This window comes from Neovison vison, chromosome 5, assembly GCF_020171115.1.
Source record: "Neovison vison isolate M4711 chromosome 5, ASM_NN_V1, whole genome shotgun sequence".
Classification (NCBI taxonomy): domain Eukaryota; kingdom Metazoa; phylum Chordata; class Mammalia; order Carnivora; family Mustelidae; genus Neogale; species Neogale vison.
In genome coordinates, this window is record NC_058095.1 from 28538599 (window position 1) to 28557860 (window position 19262).

General features: G+C 41.6%; 1 protein-coding gene and 1 pseudogene across 3 annotated transcripts in view; one reads left to right on the top strand and one right to left on the bottom strand.

Annotated features, from left to right (window-relative positions):
• The window catches only part of FAM222B (family with sequence similarity 222 member B), an 84046-nt gene that overhangs the window by 32735 nt on the left and 32049 nt on the right, over positions 1 to 19262 (top strand). The gene's annotated exons all lie outside the window — the stretch shown is intronic.
• Positions 11580 to 11773, bottom strand: LOC122907986 (annotated as a pseudogene).

Consider the following 19262-nt stretch of genomic DNA (forward strand, 5'->3'; position numbering starts at 1 on the left):
TTGATTGTTGTATCATGAAAATGAATGAAGAGAATTAATTATTTCAACTTTAGTGGCTATTATGAGAACTTGGAGGTGGTTTGGATCACTCTTTTGGTATAAAGTTTACTGATCTAAATATATATTGAGGACTTTACTATGTGTGCCTTATTGTGCATAATGGGGAATAGAGAAGATACAAAGACAAATATACAAGTTCAGAGTTAACAATCTAAATTAGGAAGACAGGGATGCCTGGGTGGCTCAGTGGGTTAAATTAGGAAGACAAATTACATATCAGACAACAGAATGAGTATTAAATTGTGTAGTATTGATTCAGAAAAGGAATTATTGCTGACAGCATCAAAGAAGGCTCTACAGAGGAGGTGGAATTTGAGCTGTGTCTTGAATAATGGGTAGGATTTAACTCGCATGACTGTAACAGCGTAAGTCATGGCATGGAAGTAGAAATGGATGAACATGCTACACAGTGGGCAAGCAGATTCGTTTGTCTGGTATGGGGAAAACATGCCGAGGAAAGGTAGGAAGTAAGTTGGTAATGTGGGCTAATGCTAGATTATGGAACATATAACAACCATAGAATGGAAACTTGGCTCAATGACATAGGTGCGAGAGAGAAAGCCACAGATAGCTTAGTGGATAGGAGTATTAGATTTGGAGCCAAGAAGACTCAAATTCTAATATTGACTTTCCCATTTACCAGCTATTACCTAGAGAAGATCCTTCAACCTCTCTGGACCTGAGTTTCTTCATCTGTAAAAATGGGGGAAATGTCTATTTCATAGGTTTATTATGACAAAATAATAAATATATAGTTCTTTTATAGTTCTTTTTTTTTTTTAAAGATTTTACTTATTTATTTGACACAGTGAGAGAGAGGGAATGCAGAGAGCAGGGGGAGTGGGAGAGGAAGAAGCAGGCTTCCTTCTGAGCAGGAAGCCCAGTGCTTGGGCTCCATCCCAGGACCCTGGGATCATGACCTGAACAGAAGGCAGACGCTTAACGACTGAACCACCCAGGCACCTAAATATGTAGTTCTTGACGTAGGACCTTGCATCCACTAAATGTACAATAAACTTAACTGTTTCTGTAGTTTTTTTTTTTATTTTATTTTCATCTTTTAAAATTTATTTACTTGAGAGAGAGAGAGCGAGCACAGAGGGAGAGGGAGAAGCAGACCCCAGCTAAGCAAGGAGCCTGATGTAGGCCCATGACCCAAATCGAAGGCAGACAGACACTCAACCGACTGAATCACCCAGGTGCTCCTGTTTCTGTAGTTCTTAAGAAGAGCAAATGGTTGGGGCACCTGGGTGGCTCAGTGGGTTGGAACCTCTGCCTTCAGCTTGGGTCATGATCCCAGGGTTCTGGAGCCCTGAATTGGGCTCTCTGCTCAGCAAGGAGCCTGCTTCCCCACCTCTCTCTCTCTCTCTGACTACCTCTCCACCTGCTTGTGATCGCTGTCTGTCAAATAAATAAATAAAATCTTTATCTTTTTTTTTTTTTTTTAAGATTTATTTACTTAACTTATTTGACAGACAGATCACAAGTAGGCAGAGAGGCAGGCAGGCAGAGAGAGGGAAGCAGGCTCCCTGCTGAGCAGAGAGCCCGATGTGGGGCTTGATCCCAGGACCCTGAGATTATGACTTGAGCCATCCAGGAGCCCCAATAAATAAAATCTTAAAAAAAAAAAAAAGAACAAAAGGTCGAAAGCAGTGGTATGCAGAATGAGGGAAACTAGAAAGAAGTTACAGTTACCCCACAGACATGTTAAGGGTCTCTGTTAGGGTAATGGTAATAAGATAGAAAGAGTACATTTGAGGGACATGAAAAGAAATTGGACTTGAATTCTTTTTTAGGAGGAAGTGTTTTGGGTTTCCCCAGTGTTTTTGTTTGTTTGTTTGTTTGTTTTAAGATTCCATCCATTTATTTGACAGCGATCACAAGTTGTCGGAGAGACGGGGGGGGGGGGGGGGGGGGGGGGGGGGAAGCAGGCTCCCCCCTGAGCAGAAAGCCTGATGATGCAGGGCTCTATCCTAGGACCCTGGGATCATGACGTGACCAAAGGCAGAGGCTTTAACCCACTGAGCCACCCAGCCGCCCCTCCCCAGTGATCTTTTATTAAACTGTTATAATTCCTCCGTGGAATATAATATATAGATAGTTTGCAGGGTGAATTTGACATTTTAATTTAGTTAAGGTATTTGAAACTTCCTAAGAGTTCCTAGTTTATATTTTAGAAGAGGTTATTAGAAATTTTATCTGGATTATCCTCTTGTCAAGAACATTTTGTGTTAATAGTGGTGAGATTGGTTTTTTTTTTTTTTTTAATAAAAGATTTTCTTTATTTGAGAGAGAACGAGAGATAGCATGAGAGGGGAGAAGGTCAGAGAGAGAAGCAGACTCCCCATGGAGCTGGGAGCCCAATGTGGGACTCAGTCCCGGGACTCTGAGATCATGACCTGAGCTGAAGGCAGTCGCTTAACCAACTGAGCCACCCAGGTGCCCTGTTTCTTTGTTTTTGATGTCTTGGCAAATTAAATGATTCCAAGATCATGCATCCGCCAATTAAGTTTTAGTTTTAGTTCCCGGGCACCTGCCTGGGTGGCTCAGTCAGTTAAACAGTTAATCATCTGCCTTCAGGCTAGGGTCCTGAGTCGGGATCCTGGGATTGAGCCCTGCGTGAGTGGAGCCTGCTTGTCCTTCTCCTCCTCCTCCTCCTCTGCTCCCCCACCCCCTGCATATGTACTCCCTCGTTTTCTCAGACAAATAAAAATCTTTAAAAAAAGAAAAAAGGAACAAGAGCTGTCTTTAAAGGGAGCATGCCATACAGCTCCTATTCTTATGAGAAGACTGGGGTTCTAGATATGAAATGCCTTGAGCTCCACATAAGAAAGGGGTACTTAAATTGCAAGTATTTTGTTGTCTTTTAAAAATTATAGTACTACTTGGGGGGGAGCTAAGGGGGATTGTAGAGTGTGATGTAGATACTTAACATTTGTTTCAAGAACTCTGTGGACAAGAATAACAATATAGGCAATAGCTAGCCTTCTCTGATCCCCATTGTATTTTACTTAAATGAGCCCCATGCACTGTTCTACCAGTACCCCCAAGAAAATATTCTACAGTCCTTGATATGTTCCATCCCAGCAGTGTTATGCCCCTAACGTTGGCGTTACTGATTGAAGTGTTGATGTAACCTGCCTAACCTGCCAGTTATCTAGCCACCTGACTGTTGCTAAGAGGTTTTTTTTTCCCCCAATATTTGGTATATGGTTTAAACAAGACTTAGATCTTTGCTTCCTGATTGTACTGAAACCGCCTAAAGGAGTGGTTAGCTTGGATTTAACTGGATGTAGATGTTTTGTATCTGAACTGGGTTGGAGCCAACTGAGTGTTTTTGGGCGTCTGTGTTTTTGCAGATTATTTGATGTATTCCTTCTGCCTCCACAACTTCCAAATACATACCTTCCCATACATGCCCCCTCCCTTAATTTCTGCATCACAGGAAGCAGGAGTTTCAGATAGGGTGGATTGTTGTGTGCAGCTGATCTAAATGTGCAAACTCTATCTATCCAGGTCTAAAGTTGATTAGTCTGAGAAAAGAAGGGCGAGGCAGAAAGGCCCAAGAGCTTCTTCTTACTGTCGGGTGTCATCTGGTGGCTATTGCTGTGGAAGTCTGAGGCACTCTCGGATGTATCACCTGGATGGGGGTCACTCCTAGCACCCAGGCAGAGAGAGTGGGCAGGGGAGCTGTCGAAGGAGCACTGCATCACCTGGCCCAGCTGTGGGATGCTTGGCTCCTGGCTTTGGGGTGGTAGCCAGGGGAGATGGGGGCAGCTCTAACAAAGAGGAGCCGCGGCCGCGGGTAGCTGGCCTATCCCTGGCGGCTGACCTCCCAGTGGGCCTCCCCAGTTGGCTGCTTGGTGGGTCGCTCTCCTGGCTCCCTGGCTTGCCATTGGCTGTGCGGACGGGAGGGGGTTTGCGGAGGGCTGGGATGGAGTTGAGGGGGCGGGGCTGGCTTCCGGCAGCATAGGGGAGCAAACGGCAGCCGGCTGGGGGAGGGGGTGTCGGCGCACCACGGAGTGCTGTGCTCTGAGAGCCTGGCACTCGGAGCAGCCGCCTCCCCCTCCCCCTGCCAAGACCGCTCTAAGCCCCTTCTCATCCCTCCTGCCCGGGCGGGGCGAGGAGGGTTGAGCTGCCCCAGGCGGGCGGGGCGGAGCCCGGAGCCCCACCGAGCGCTGCGGAGCGAACCTCACCTCCCTTCCAGGGCTCAAGGTGTGTGTGTGTGCTTTTTCTAATGCAACCCCGACTTCAGCGGACTTAACCTTGTGAGAAAAGGGGAAATGGAAGGGGAAGTAAGAGCTCCACATCCCATCAGTTTATTTTTATTTTCTGATTCTACCCTTCATTCTTCTTTCCCTGCCATCATCTCACCCCTGCAGCAGGGTAAGGAGATTCAGGACTCTTATCTCTCTCTCTTTTTTTTTTACTCCTATTTCGATGTCGTCTCATATGTAGTAAAATGAACAGAGAGGGAAAGAGGAGCCTTTTCTTGTGTGGCATCTGATGCAGTAAACCGCGGGAGGGGGAAAAAGAAAAAGAAAAAAGGCTAGGAGTAGGTTTTTGGAACTGTACTACATCTATGTCCATTAAGGCTGTCTTCACCATTTTCGTACTTGGGACTGCCTTAATCAGCAAAAACAATCTGAAAAGGAAGGAGGTGCTAGTGGAAAGAGGGAGCAGCCCCTGTCAAATGGTGGTTGAAGGAAATCCTGATAGTTGTTGGGAGATTAACTCTGCTTAAGTCTTTTCCTGAGGACCTTGTTACCACCGGCTTTGTTTAGTATTCAGCTCTATTGGAGGAACCTAACTAGAGTGAGCAAACTTAACTTACTGTTACTGAAACCTAAAAGTCTTGTCTATCTTTCCATAGGTTTATTTCTCATATCCATAGGTTCTCAGAGAGGTTAGTTTGTCATGAAAAACCAGAACCAAACTTTAAAAAAATCCAGGTGAATTTTGTTTGATTAGTTTATTTTTTAAGTTTCCTCTCTGACCCAAACTTTATTGAATTGGGTGGCTGAATCATTACAATTTAAATTATGTTTACCTCTTTTGCGTTCTTTTGCTTCTAAAACTTAAGGATCCCTTCTTTCTGAAGGACACAGAGCTTCTGCCAAAATTAGGAACCTCTTTATAAGTTTTTAATTGAGAGGAAAGTTATCAGTTGGAGATAGAGAATCCAAATTTTATGATGTTAGAAACAAAGGGTGTGTGTGTCTGTCTGTCTGTCTGTCTTTCTGTGGTGAGTGGCAGTGTTCTTGATAAACTTGCTTAATTTCACTGGGTGTTTTCACCAAAGGTGTTTGGACCAGATACACCTTAATGTTGATTAGCAAAGAGCTAGAACACCAGACGGGATGAATATCAATTTTTGGCAGCACTTTGGTAAATATTAATTGAAATGATTGAGTTCATTCTTACAATTCAGGTTCAGTTTCCACGGTTTGTTCTAACTGGAATTCAATTTTGAAGACAGAAATTATATGTTGGAGCTCTCTTACAGTTTTAACTGATCAGTGTTTTTCCTTTGCAGTGATACAGTGGATCTCTAATAAAAGGCAGTTTTTGGTAAAAGCAAGTATTACAAAGAAGAGGGGTAGTAAGATAGGAAACCATCTCAGTTGTGGAAACTTACTGGGGATCAGAACTCTATTTTTTAAATCTCAGGTAGCTTTACTACAGAACTGTACAAAAAATTGGGCACCTAGCTGCTTCAGTTGGTAGAATATGTGACCCTTGACCTCGGGGGTTCAAGCCCCACATTGGGTATAGAGATTACTTGGGGGAAAAAAAAAGAATTGTGCAAAAAAGTAGATTCACAGTAAACCTTTGTTGGATTTGAGATGTGTTGTTTATTACCCATTTATCCCTTACGACTCCATAATCTTGTTTAAATTGAAAGGCTAAAAGGATCCCCTCGATGTTTTCTTACCTAACTTGTTACTGAGAATAAACTGTTAAAAATCACTGATTGGAGCCTTGACAGCTAGCTGCTGTATAAAACAAAACACACTTTAATGTCTAAGCTATAGCAAGCTGAGAAAGTAACAACAACAAAAAATATTTAGAGACTATTTAAAGCATGTATCACTTCAGCTTGCTTCTACTAAAAAATAAGTTGATGTCCTATTTGGTATCCTAGGTGTTTTTTTTGGTCTACCCATGAGTAAGCAATTAATACAGTTTTGTAAAGTTATATTAAACTTTGTCTACCTTATTTTTTTATATATCTATTTTCTTGCCTGATTTGTGTAATCAATATTTTGCATGGTACAGTGATTTCCCCAAAGAATGTTCCCCAGGAGAAAAGGCTATGTATAGAACTAATCATAGGTGTATCTACACTGATTTCCAAGTATCATTTAAAGGGGGATGGAACTCCTCAAATTTGGTCCTCTGCAAGGAAACAATTATATATGAAGCCATGACTTCCCATAATCTTAGGTTGAGGGGACATGGTGCTGCTGAAGTTAAAGTAGCTGATTTAATTTTCTTTAGCAATCTGTTTTTATCCATCCTGATTATTTCTGTGAGTCAGAGCTTAGAACGTGTTAAGAAAAAGGGCCCTGTGTTCTCTCTAAAGGGAGGACTCAAACCCAATCCCCCATTCACATCAGAAGTATAAAATGATCCCCTTGAGAAGGTGAAGGAAAAGATTGGACCCTTGGTGTTGATTCTCATAATAATCACCTTGAGTGTTGTAAGGTTTGGAATCGGGAAAAGCTTGCTCAAGATGGGGAAATAGTAGAGACAAACAGAACTGGGAATGCTGCTCTGTGAGAGACTTATTTAGAGACAATGAATGCATTCATATGGAGATGTGGTTGGTGATAGTTTTAAGCTATTCAATTTTGTCAGGTGTCTGAGACAATATTTTGTGTGTGCTTAAATCCAACCCCCTCCCCCAGGGGTTGACTCTTGGAAGCTCAGTCTTGTGAGGAAGTTTGCTGTGAGTCTGAATCTGGAGGGGAAAGGACTTCGTAGAGTCTGTTATCTGCTCAGATAAAGATGTGGAATTGATTGCTGGTGAGTTACTGAACTCTTCCTAATGAATGGTTGCTAGGCAAAATGCATCTCAATCAGTTTAATCCTCAATAGTTTACAGGTCTGCTCTTGGGGAGGGCCAGAGCTGCCTTTCTAATGATACTGCCCTTTAAGAATTCTGTTGCATTTGCATATATGTTGCTTGGTGGGACACACACACACACACACACACACACGCACGCACGCACGCACACACACACACACACACACACACACAGCAGAATGACTTAAGGATCTCACTTCATCCATCTAAGAGAATTTAGCTTTTGGTAACGGTGGGTCAGCATTGTCTTTCTCCAGGATTAAGTGGTGAGTAGGATTGGCTCTTTAGTTGTAGGATACCATTGTATTTGATTATCTTTGGTTTTGTTACTGGTAAGGCAGTGAACTAACACATTCATTTTGGAAACAGGCCAGTGATAACACTGCCCTTGGGCCTGGATGGATGGAAAATAGGACAGAGTAAACAATTGAGGGCATAAATAATGAATCTTCCAACTGAGCCCTGGGAGAGTGGAGATTATCCTCAGAGCTGTTCAAGCTGGCAGTGGAAGGGGAAAAGTCCACTGAATTAATTACCCTGACTCTATTTGATACTGCAGTTATTATGGGGTTGTTAAAGCTATTCAAAACAGGGGTGCTTTTTTTTTTTAATTTAATTTTTTTAAAAAAGACTTTTAATTATTTGAGAGAGCGAGAGCACATGCACTAGCTACAAGAGGGCACTGGGAGATGTTGAAATAAACTCCTCACTGAGCAGGGAGCCTGACATGGGGCTTCATTCCGGGACCCCAGTCATGACCCTAGCTGAAGGCAGATGCTTAACTGACTGAGCCATCCAGGTGAAAGACCCTCGGATTTCACCACCCAAGAATCGGACACCAGACTCCCACTGGATGCAAAAGCAAGAGGGTTTATTCTTTACAGACGCGCCTGCGGGCGGTCAGCCACCCCTCAGAGGTTATAACCTTTTTTTTTTTTTAAACCATTCAATTTGCTCATCTTTTTAGAATCCAGGCCTTTGCCCATTCCCCCAGCTTTGATCTATATATTAGCATTCCGTGAATACTGGACAGTCCTCTTGTTTGGCCAGATCTTAGAATTTTACTTACTGGGAGGTTTTATTAGTTGTAAATACATGTGGTAATAGAAGAAAATGGAGAAATCCTGTATCTGGTTTAAAAAAATTCTTTAACTTCCTTAGTACATATTGTATGTATTTTTACTACATATTATACTTTGAAATTAAATGTGGAGTTGTGGGGTAGTAGGGTAGCATTATATAACGATTCACAAAAGTTTAAGACGAGTTTCTTTAACCCAAGAGTCATTTCCAGTATTGACACAAACATTTTTACTTTTAGATTAGTTTCATTCAGTGAATGAAATAAGCAGTGTCACTGTTTTCAGCATTTCTCTGAAGTAGGAAAAATGATGCCCTGAGAATGTCTAAATAACTTAGTGATTTAGTAGTGAAGCCAGATCCAGATCTGGAGCCAAGGTCTCTGAATCCTTCCCTTTGAATTTCTAATATATTTATATATTTTTTTCTTCTCTGTATCGTTCCAATTTTAGTATATGTGCTGCCGAAGCGAGCACTATTTATATTTTTTTTTAAAGGAAACTCTATGCCCAAGTTGGGGCTTGAATTTACCACCCCGAGATTAGGTGTCACATACATGCTCACTGACTGAGCCAGCCAGGTGCCCTGAATTTTTAATACATTTAATTCTTTTCTCCAAGAACTCCTTCCAGGATCCTTATTTATTTATTTATTTATTTATTTATTTTTAAAGATTTTGACAGAGATCACAAGCAAGCTGGCAGAGAGAGAAGGAGAAGCAGACTCCCCGCAGAGTAGAGAGCCTGATGGGGGGCTTGATCCCAGGACCCTGAGATCATGACCTGAGCTGAAGGCAGAGGCTTAACCCACTGAGCCACCCAGACTCCCCTCAGGATCCTTATTTGAAGTGACTTGAAATTTTCCAGTTTGGTGATATTTGGTATGATATTTGTTGCTGTTGGATCTCAGGGAGGGAGCATTAGGCATATTAGATTAAATTCAATCATGGACTGAGTTTGTTACATTTCAGCCTAGCTGAAAAGGGCAGAGGCATCTTTATAACACATGGGCAGAACTCTAGTTAAGGATTCATTCCTGATCAGAGAATATAGTTATCGATTATTCATGCAGAAGGGCAAACAGGCAAAGTAGAGATAGGTAAAATCCAAAGATACTCCTAGAAATAGCTTAAATAACTTCCTCTGCTTTTTAACTGGGATTTACGAGCTGAACAAACTGATTAGAGATTTGTTTTCTTTCTCTGGTCATTCAGGAGACCAGTAAGTAAGTAAATATCCACAAACTTGAATTAAACTTAGTTTTTGTTTTGTTTTGTTTTGTTTTTAAAGATTTTATTTATTTATTTGACAGACAGAGATCACAAGTAGGCAGAGAGGCAGGCAAGGAGAGAGAGGGGGAAGCAGGCTCCCCGCTGAGCAGAGAGCCCGATGCGGGACTCGATCCTAGGACCCTGAGACCATGGCCTGAGCCGAAGGCAGCGGCTTAATCCACTGAGCCACCCAGGCACCCTAAACTTAGTTTTTTGATCAACAAAGGTATATAGTATATACACAAAACAAAAGTATATATACCCCAAAAGTATATAGCTCATTACTGGACCTAGAAAAGTTTAGCTCAGTTTAGTATCCTTGAGATTGTTTATTTAATTTTTTAAGACTTTGACCCTTGTTATCTAATTACACTGACATCCTTTGGAAAATTGAGATTTTCCTAGTAGATCATAGTAAACTAGCTTTTGGTACTAGTATGTCTTCTTTGGTAGCATCTTCTGGCACCATGGTATTGTCCAGTGATTCATTATATGTGGACAAGTTGTAGATAACCAAACCAAAGAAGTGTTACCAAAGCAAACCCATCCTCTTAACACTGGACTGTGTATACTGTAATGATGAGAACTGTTGGCCAAAATGAAATCCATTTAGGAGTCCGATGTCAGATTGTGATTAAAGTAGTGCTATATGTTAACAATTTTCAAAGCTGAGGATTTCTTTAAGTGCTGATGGGAAAATGTTTGCTTGTTTCTGTTTCTTTCAGTGGAGGATCAGCTGAATATTACAGCAGATTTAAAAGGCAAGGTTTCCATGACCAACCGCTAATTCTTTGCACTCAGCAAAGTGGTTTTGAAGATCAGTTGCTGATCTGAGTGAAAAATCAGATTTTATCCCACTTGGAAAATTAAAGGGATTTTGACACTATCCCTGTTGCTTCAGAGAAGAAGCATAAATGCTGTTAGCCATAACTTAAGTTTCTTCTTTTGTTCTAAAAGCTAAAGTATTTTTTTTCATTGGCAGCTCACTTACCGCTTCATGTGTAAAGGATAGAACTTAATCTATTTTTAAAGGACTATCAAGTCTGTGAGAGGTTAAAGACCGCTCATCCCAGGTCACAGTATATCAATGGAAAAGACACATTTCCTGAGTTCCTGAATGGACTGTCTGTATTACCCAGCTATTCAGCTGGAAGTGGATAAACCATTGTGAAGACATTAATTTTGTAGCTGTGAAGGTACTGGTTTGGCTTTTGCTTATCTTATTCTCCCAGAACCTTTTTCATTCAGCAGAAAGTGGGACCAGTGCATTAATGAAGAATCCATATCTTGGTTTTAAACTGTCCTGCTAGGTATTACTGTGCATTCACTAAGGTGCTTTACAAAAGATTTTGGTACTTAGGTTTCATTCAATCCCTGTGAAGTTATGGTGCAGTTGGAGTGTATAGTGTGATAGGACATTTCTGCAGAGAGACAAAACGAACCTTTCCTTTTTTTTTTTTTTTAAGATTTATTTATTGGACAGAGAGAGATCACAAGTAGGCAGAGAGGTAAGCAGACAGAGAGAGGGGGAAGCAGGCTCCCCGCTGAGTAGAGAGCCCAAGGTGGAGCTCTATCTCAGGACCCTGAGATCATGACCTGAGCTGAAGGCAGAGGCTTAACCCACTGAGGCACCCAGGTGCCCCCAAACCTTTCTTTTTAAGAAAAGCCCTTCAGCTATTTCCATAGTCCATGGCAGAATTAAGTTGGAACAAGTTGCTTTTTCAGTGGGCCATATTTTAATTTTTGTCTCTTCTCCAAGCTAAACAAATGTCCCAACTGAAATGTATCATTCTTATCATTCATAGTATGTTTTAGGGAGATTGTTCCAAGTGCACTTGGAAGTGAGACGCTGATGCCACTTAAGCCTGCACACCAATTCTGTAACTCTCTCAAATTGTTCCCACCAACTGCCTGCATCCCCCAGTCTATCCATATCTGCTCATCTCGCAGCTTCCCACAACTAGTTAAGAAAGTACCATTGCTCAACCAGGGAAATGGTAGTTTTTATCAAAGTCAGAGTTGTGTGTGCCCATGTGCGAAGGAGCAGACTTATATTAGTTTGTTGCATTATTGTGTGAAGAGTATTTCCATGTTACAGAAATAAGATTCCACTCTTCTAAACAAGTTGATAAGTTGCTTTTTATTAGAAGTGCAAGTCTAAGAGTTAAGCTTGAAAGGAGAGAGGGGACAACTATATTGATTATAGCTTCAATTAGCAATAATCGCGCCTCGGATAAACCTCATTGGCTATGATACTGCCACTGCGCAAAGCTATATTGATTATAGTTTTTTTTTTTTTTTAAAGATTTTATTTATTTATTTGACAGACAGAGATCACAGGTAGGCAGACAAGCAGGCAGATAGAGAGGAAGGGAAGCAGGCCCCCTGCCGAGCAGAGAGCCCGATGTGGGACTCGATCCCAGGACCCTGAGATCATGACCTGAGCCGAAGGCAGTGGCTTAACCCACTGAGCCACCCAGGTGCCCTATATTGATTATAGTTTAATTGCTTTAAAAAAATCTGTTAAATTGGGACACTTGGGTGGCTCAGCCAGGTAAGCATCTGCCTTCGTCTCAGGTCATGATCCCAGGGTCCTGGGATCGAGTCCTGCATCTGGCTCCCTGCTTGGTAAGGACCCTGCTTCTCCCTCTCTCTGCCACTCCTCCGCTTGTGCGCATGCACACACTCACTTGTTCTCTCTCTGGCAAATAAATTAAATAGTATCTTTTTAAAAAAATCTGTTATGAAATTAAAAGCTGTATTTCTGTTTCGCACTGAAACTAGCAGATAAGCCATGAAGAACTACAGTTTCTCAGTGAGGACCCCTCTAGCCATGCTATTTAAAATCACTATCCCATCCAGTATGCTCATCTCCTAACACTGCTTTGTCTTTCTTTGCCTAGCGTTTATCATCTTCTAAGAGTCTATGGAACTTAATTTGCTCATTAAATTTTTTTTTTTAATTTTTTTTTTTAAGATTTTTATTTATTTTTTTTATTTATTTGAGAGAGAGAGACAGTGAGAGAGAGCATGAGCGAGGAGAAGGTCAGAGGGAGAAGCAGACTCCCCATGGAGCTGGGAGCCTGATGTGGGACTCGATCCCGGGACTCCAGGATCACGCCCTGAGCCGGAGGCAGTCGTTTAACCAACTGCGCCACCCAGGCGTCCCAATTTGCTCATTAAATTTATCTGACCCTCCCACTGTACCTTGTGTAAAAATGGAAGCACAAGTTTTTGTTTGTTTTGTTCTTTGCCAAACTCCTCACTCCTGGAGTAATGTCTTGTTACATAGTTGGTGCTCAGTAAATACTGGTATGAATTAATTGGAGAAGTACTCTTTAAAAGATACCTGGGGATTAGAATTTGGAGTATATGGGAGAGATTATTCTCTTTTTGGAGTTAATACTAAATTAGGGATCACATTTCTTGATTAGCTTAAGGGAAAGAATACGTGGGGAAAAAAAAACCTCAAGGAATTGGGATTAATTAGCCCAGATTAGGGAAATGACAGATATTTTATATTATGCAAATATGAGGGAGCATTATATAAAGATAGCTCTTACTCACCTTGAAGAGGACAGAGGAATAGTCTGAAGCTCCTGAACAATGAATATAAGACATGCAGAAGAATTTCCCAATTTTGAAATAAATACTGGAACAGGTGACCAAAGAAGGATGGTTTCTCAGAATTGATTTCTCAACTGTGGCACTATGTTGGAGGCAGTGGTGAGAATGAAAAGAGAGAGCCCAGGGATCAGAAAACCTGGTTGTAGTCGACACACTTAAGAGCTTTCACTTCTTTCCTTTCTTCTTTTCTTTTCTTCTCTTCTCTTCTCTTTTTTTTTTTTTTTAAAGATTTTATTTATTTATTTGACAGAGAGAGATCACAAGTAGGCAGAGAGAGAGGAGGAAGCAGGCTCCCTGCTGAGCAGAGAGCCCGATGCGGGACTCGATCCCAGGACCCTGAGATCATGACCTGAGCTGAAGGCAGTGGCTTAACCCACTGAGCCACCCAGGCGCCCCTCTTCTCTTCTCTTCTCTTCTCTTTTCTTTTCTTTTCTTCTCTTTTCCTTTCCTTTCCTTTCCTTTCTGTCTCTCTCTCTCTCTCTCTCTCTTTCTTTCTTTCTTTCTTGATTCTATTTATTTATTTGACAGAGATCACAAGTAGGCAGAGGGGGGAGGGGGAAGCAGGCCCACCCCAGCCCCAGCAGAGAGCCGGAGAGCCCAACTCAGGGCTCGATCCCAGGATCGAGCTCATGACCCGAGCCAAAGGCAGACGCCCAGCCCAGTGAGCCACCCAGGCTCCCCAAGAGCTTTTCCTAGTTTCTTTATCTCTGAAAATGGGATAATGATCCTTGCACAAACTATCTCATAGGGCATTTGAGAAAATCAAGTGAGAACATTCATGTGAAAGCGCTTCAAAAATTATGAACTTTTCTATAAAGGAAGCAGTCATTAATGACCATATAAAATCACCTTTGTTAGTGATTTAGAGTCATGGAATCTGGAAGTTGGTTTAATGATCGATCATCTAGTTCAGATTCTTAGCTCCTGAAAATAAATTTTCCATCATTTTTTTTTTATGACCCTGAGATCAAGACCTGAGCTGAAATCAAGGGGGTTGGATGCTTAACCGACTGAACCACCCAGGAGCCCCTCTTCTCCATCATTCTTAAGTAGTCATGACTTTTGCTTCAGCATTTCTAGTATTGTGCCACTATTGAATTAAATAAGCTCATTGTTGTTTATGTTCATCTAAAATTGCCTTTCTTCAGACTTTACTAACCTGTTTTTGAACTCAGAAATAAACTACTCCCTCCTTTGTGTGATGGCCCTCTTATGGCACCCTTGTTTAAGATCATCTTGCCTTGAAATCACTATAGCGGGCGCCTGGGTGGCTCAGTGGGTTAAGCCGCTGCCTTCGGCTCAGGTCATGATCTCAGGGTCCTGGGATCGAGGCCTGCATCGGGCTCTCTGCTCAGCAGGGAGCCTGCTTCCTCCTCTCTCTCTGCCTGCTTGTGATCTCGCTATATAAATGATAAATAAATAAAATCTTTAAAAAAAAAAAAAAGAAATCACTATAGCTGCTTAACTGATTTCTGCCATCTCCTGTTTGTCTTTCACATTTTCGGCAGATTGATTTAAAATAGACATCTGATCATGTTAGTCTCCTTGAAACCTGTCCCTGTCTCCCCATGGCTTCAGGATAAAGTCTGACATTAGCTAATAAGAGTTACAGTTACCATTGTTGATCATAGACACTGCACTAAGCACTTTATGAATATAATCTTATTTAATCATCACAGTTATTCTGTAAGATGTTGGGACTATTATACTGATTTAATGTTAAGAATATTGAGCCATGGGGGCGCTTGGGTGGCTCAGTCAGTTAAGTGACTACCTTCAGCCCAGGTCATGATCCCAGGGTTCTAGCTTTGAGCCACATTGGGCTCCTTGCTCAGCGTGGAGCCTGCTTCTCCCTCTTCCTCTGCTTGCCACTCCCCCTGCTTGTGCTCACTCTCTGCCCCTCCCATCAAATAAATAAAATTTTAAAGAAAAAGAATATTGAGCTGTGACTCCAACCCAGCTTTATTCTATTTTTCTTTTTTTTAAGATTTTATTATTATTATTATTATTTATTTATTTTTTTTTTTTGAGAGAGAGTGACAGTATGATAGGTAGAGGGATGAGAGAGAACCTCAAGCAGACTCCATGCTGCATGTGGAGCCCAACACAGGGCTCAGTCCCAGGACCCTGAGACCATGACCTGAGCCAAAACCAAGAGTCTGGCTGCTTACCTGTGCCAACCCACCTTTATTCTTAATCTGGTGTTCTGTCCCTCTAGTATGAAATACAAAGCTCTTCATAACTTGGCACATCAGGCTCATATCCAGGTTTGGCATATACATCTAACACCCACTTCTTTATACCATACCATTTGTGGTTTCCCAAAGATGCATTTAGTTATGTTAGTTTTCTGGCATAGTTGTGCATGCCTTTCATTATGTTAGTTTTCTCTGCCTAGAGTAGCTTACCCTTCTCAATCCAGCAAATTCTTGCTTGTCTTTCAATGACCCATGTTATTGTTCTCCCTTCTTTCTCACTGTTCCTTGGAAGTATTTGTTTTTTGTTTTTTTTTTTTTTAAGATTATTTATTTATTTATTTGACAGAGAGAAATCACAAGTAGACGGAGAGGCAGGCAGAGAGAGAGAGAGGGAAGCAGGCTCCCTGCTGAGCAGAGAGCCCGATGCGGGACTCGATCCCAGGACCCTGAGATCATGACCTGAGCCGAAGGCAGCGGCTTAACCCACTGAGCCACCCAGGCGCCCGGAAGTATTTGTTTTGTTATTTTGATTTTCAAACAGTTTCACCCACATTTTTTTAGAAAAATATTTTATTTATTTATTTGTTAGAGAGAGTGAGAGAGCACAATTAGGGGGGGCCGTAGAGGCAGAAGGAGAAGCAGGCTCCCTGCTGAGCTGGGAGCCTGATACGGGCCTCAGTTCCAGGTCTCTGGGATCATGACCTGAGCTGAAGGCAGAGGATTTAACCCACTGAGCCACCCAGGCGCCCCTATACTGTGATACTTTCACCACAGTAATCATGTTTCTTACCAGGGATTTTGTCTGCCATATTTGTGTTCCTAATACATAGTATTACCACAGTGCATACTGCATCACATTTGCTCAGGGATTGAATGAGTGAAGGATGTTCGTACTAAATGTTCTCTTTTTCCATTTACTATTCCTATTACAGTTTCTAGATCCCTCTCTGTTTATTGCATCTTGGCTGAGTTATTCCTAGACTGTATTTCCATCAGAAATGGAATGACTGCAGAAAGTGAACTCCCAACCTTCCAAAATAACTTTTAATGAAAAATGTATCAAATGAACAGGTTGTCCAGCTACTGCTTTGCAAAAGGTTCTGATTGCATTAATTTCTAGTCACCTCCTTGCTAGAATAGAGCCCAAATAAAATAAGAAAAATAAGCAGAGTAGGGGCACCTGGCTGTGCAGCCGGTAGAGCATGTGACTGTAGATCTCCGGGTTGTGAGTTAGAGCCCTACGTTGGGTGTAGATACTACTTAAAAATAAAAAACTTAAAAAGAAGCAGAGAAAAAAAATTAGCAGAGATGAGCACTTTGTGCCTGCTTTTCTCTTTTCTGTCACCTCAGCAGGGTCATCCCACTTTATAAGTCACTGTTGATTTAAAAAAAAAAAAAAAAAAAAGACCACAATTTCCCCCTTTCTATAAAACAGAATGGTTGGGGCACCTGAGTGGCTCACTGGGTTAAGCCTCTACCTTCAGCTTGGGTCATGATCTCAGGGTCCTGGGATGGAGCCCTGCATCAGGCTCTCTGCTCAGCAGGGAGCCTGCTTCCCCCCTCCTCTGCCTATTTCTCTGCCTACCTGTGATCTTTAAAAAAAAACAAAAAAAAAAAAAACAGAATGGTTTCCTAAGACTCCACAATACCCTTAGGGGAGTCTTAGTCCCTTGGGCTGTGACACAATTGAAAAACAGAGAGTCTGGTACTAAATTTCAGGGGAAAGGTTACAGCTCTTATCCAGAATTGAAGGCAAATGAGTTAAGCAGCAGGAATCTATCAGCTCCAAAGTCTATTCAAAAGTGATTTAGTCTTTGCTGTTGGGACAGAACAACAATGCTATTCGCCTGTCTAAAATATGAGACTACACAGGATTCCCTTAGAAGAGACAAATTATTAGCATAATAGTAGCTCCTGGCCTTGTATAACATTTCTTCTTAGTATTACATGTTAGTGTCACAGGGCACATCTAAGACATAGTACTAGGGTCTAGTAGATCAGGCCATATGCCTTACTTAGGATGGTTAGGGGAAATGTACCAATTCTCAGCAACTCTCAGCCTAAATGGACTTGGTTATTGTTAAAATTCATCTTTATCAAAGGAAGCACTGGTTAATGATTTTTCTCCTGGCTCAACATGCTGGGCATTAGCTGGAATTGCTGAGTGATTTGCAGTGGGGAAACCATGAGACCAATTTCTTGTTTGTCCACAAATTATCATTAGCAGTTTCATTTGCAGATTGAAGAAGCAGGAGGAGTGGGCTGTGTGCCAGTTGCAGCTTCCCTCCGATTAGGGTGTTAGTTCAATTATGTCCAATTAACTTTTATTGCAGATAGTGGTGATAATTACTTGCAAGTCAGTTTTTTGGCTGCAGTTATCCCAAGGCTGAAGTATGAACTTGATGGATTTTAATAACTAGAATGACACATTTTACTTCCTCCCTCCACTGTAGCTATTTCTTTTTCCAGACCTCTTTTAGACGGGAGATCAAAGCATTGTAAAAATTCATCTCACAATTAAAATGTATTGTCCTTCTTTGGAAGAGCTGTATAGGATCATATTTTAGAAGAATCTATTCAAAGCAGCCTTAATGGCTTCTTGTATTCTGAAATCATACCCTTGAGTTCATTGCTGCTTAGAGAATAGACAGAGATGGAACTGAATGTCATTCACAGCTATATGTGCTTATTGTTAAGATTGTAATAATTTGGCAAGGTGCAGTCTAGTCTTCTGGTTGCATATGAAATTCTTTGAATTGCAAAAGTAAACTTTGCTTGGGGTACTTTTATAAAAATATTTATTTATTTAAAGATTTTATTTATTTATTTGACAGAGAGAGATCACAGTCAGAGAGGGAGGCAGAAAGAGGGGAGGGGGAGAAGCAGGCTCTCTGTGATTCAGGGCTCTATTCCAGGACCCTGGGATCGTGACCCGAGCTGAAGGCAGAAGCTTCAACCCACTGAGGCACCCAGGTGCCCCTAAAGATTCATTTATTAGAGAAAGAGGTGAGCACAAGTGGGGGAGGGGCAGAGAGAGAGTGAGAATCTCCAGAAGACCCTATGCTGAGTGTGGAGCCTGACATGGGTCAGTCCTACAACCTCCTTAAGATCGTGGCCTTAACTGAAATTAATATCACCTGCTTAACTGACTGAACCACCTAGGTGTCCCTATTTGGGGCACTTATTTATTTATTTATTATTTATTTGAGAGAGAGAGAGGAAACTTGAAGACGGGGAGGGGCAGAGGGCTAAGCAGATTCCTCACTGAGCGAGGAGCCCGACATGGGGCTCAGTCCCAGGACTGTGAGATCATGACCTGAGCCAAAATCAGATGCTTAACCACCTGAGCTACTCAGCACCCCTGGTTTTTTTGTTTGTTTGTTTTGTTTTAAGAGTTATTTATTTATTTATTTATTTGACAGAAAGAGAGAGAGAGATCGATCACAACAAGCAGGAAGAGAAGCAGAGAGAGAGGGGGAAGCAGGCTCTCCACTGAACAGAGAGCATGATGTGAGGCTCTTTCCAGGACCCCGAGATCATGACTTGAGGCCCAGTCAACTAAGCCTCTCAGGCACCCCCAGGCACACCTGTTTTGAGCCACTTTTAAAATCGGCACACTAGGGATACATTTTGTTACCATATAGGAATTTTGGTATGTTATTTTAATAGAGGTTTTTTGACTATTACAAAAGTTTATTTAACAAAATAGTCCAATATGAAAATGCGCATTACCTGATTTTTGTACTGTAATAAAAGTACAAGTGTACAAGTGTAATAAAAGTACAAGTGCTAAGGAGAGGGCACATGTGGAAGCAATTGATTTCTTCTGGTGAACATACCTGTAGTTTTTTGTTTTGTTTTTATTAACTTTTTTTTTTTTAAGATTTTATTTATTTATTTGACAGAGATCACAAGTAGGCAGAGAGGCAGACAGAGA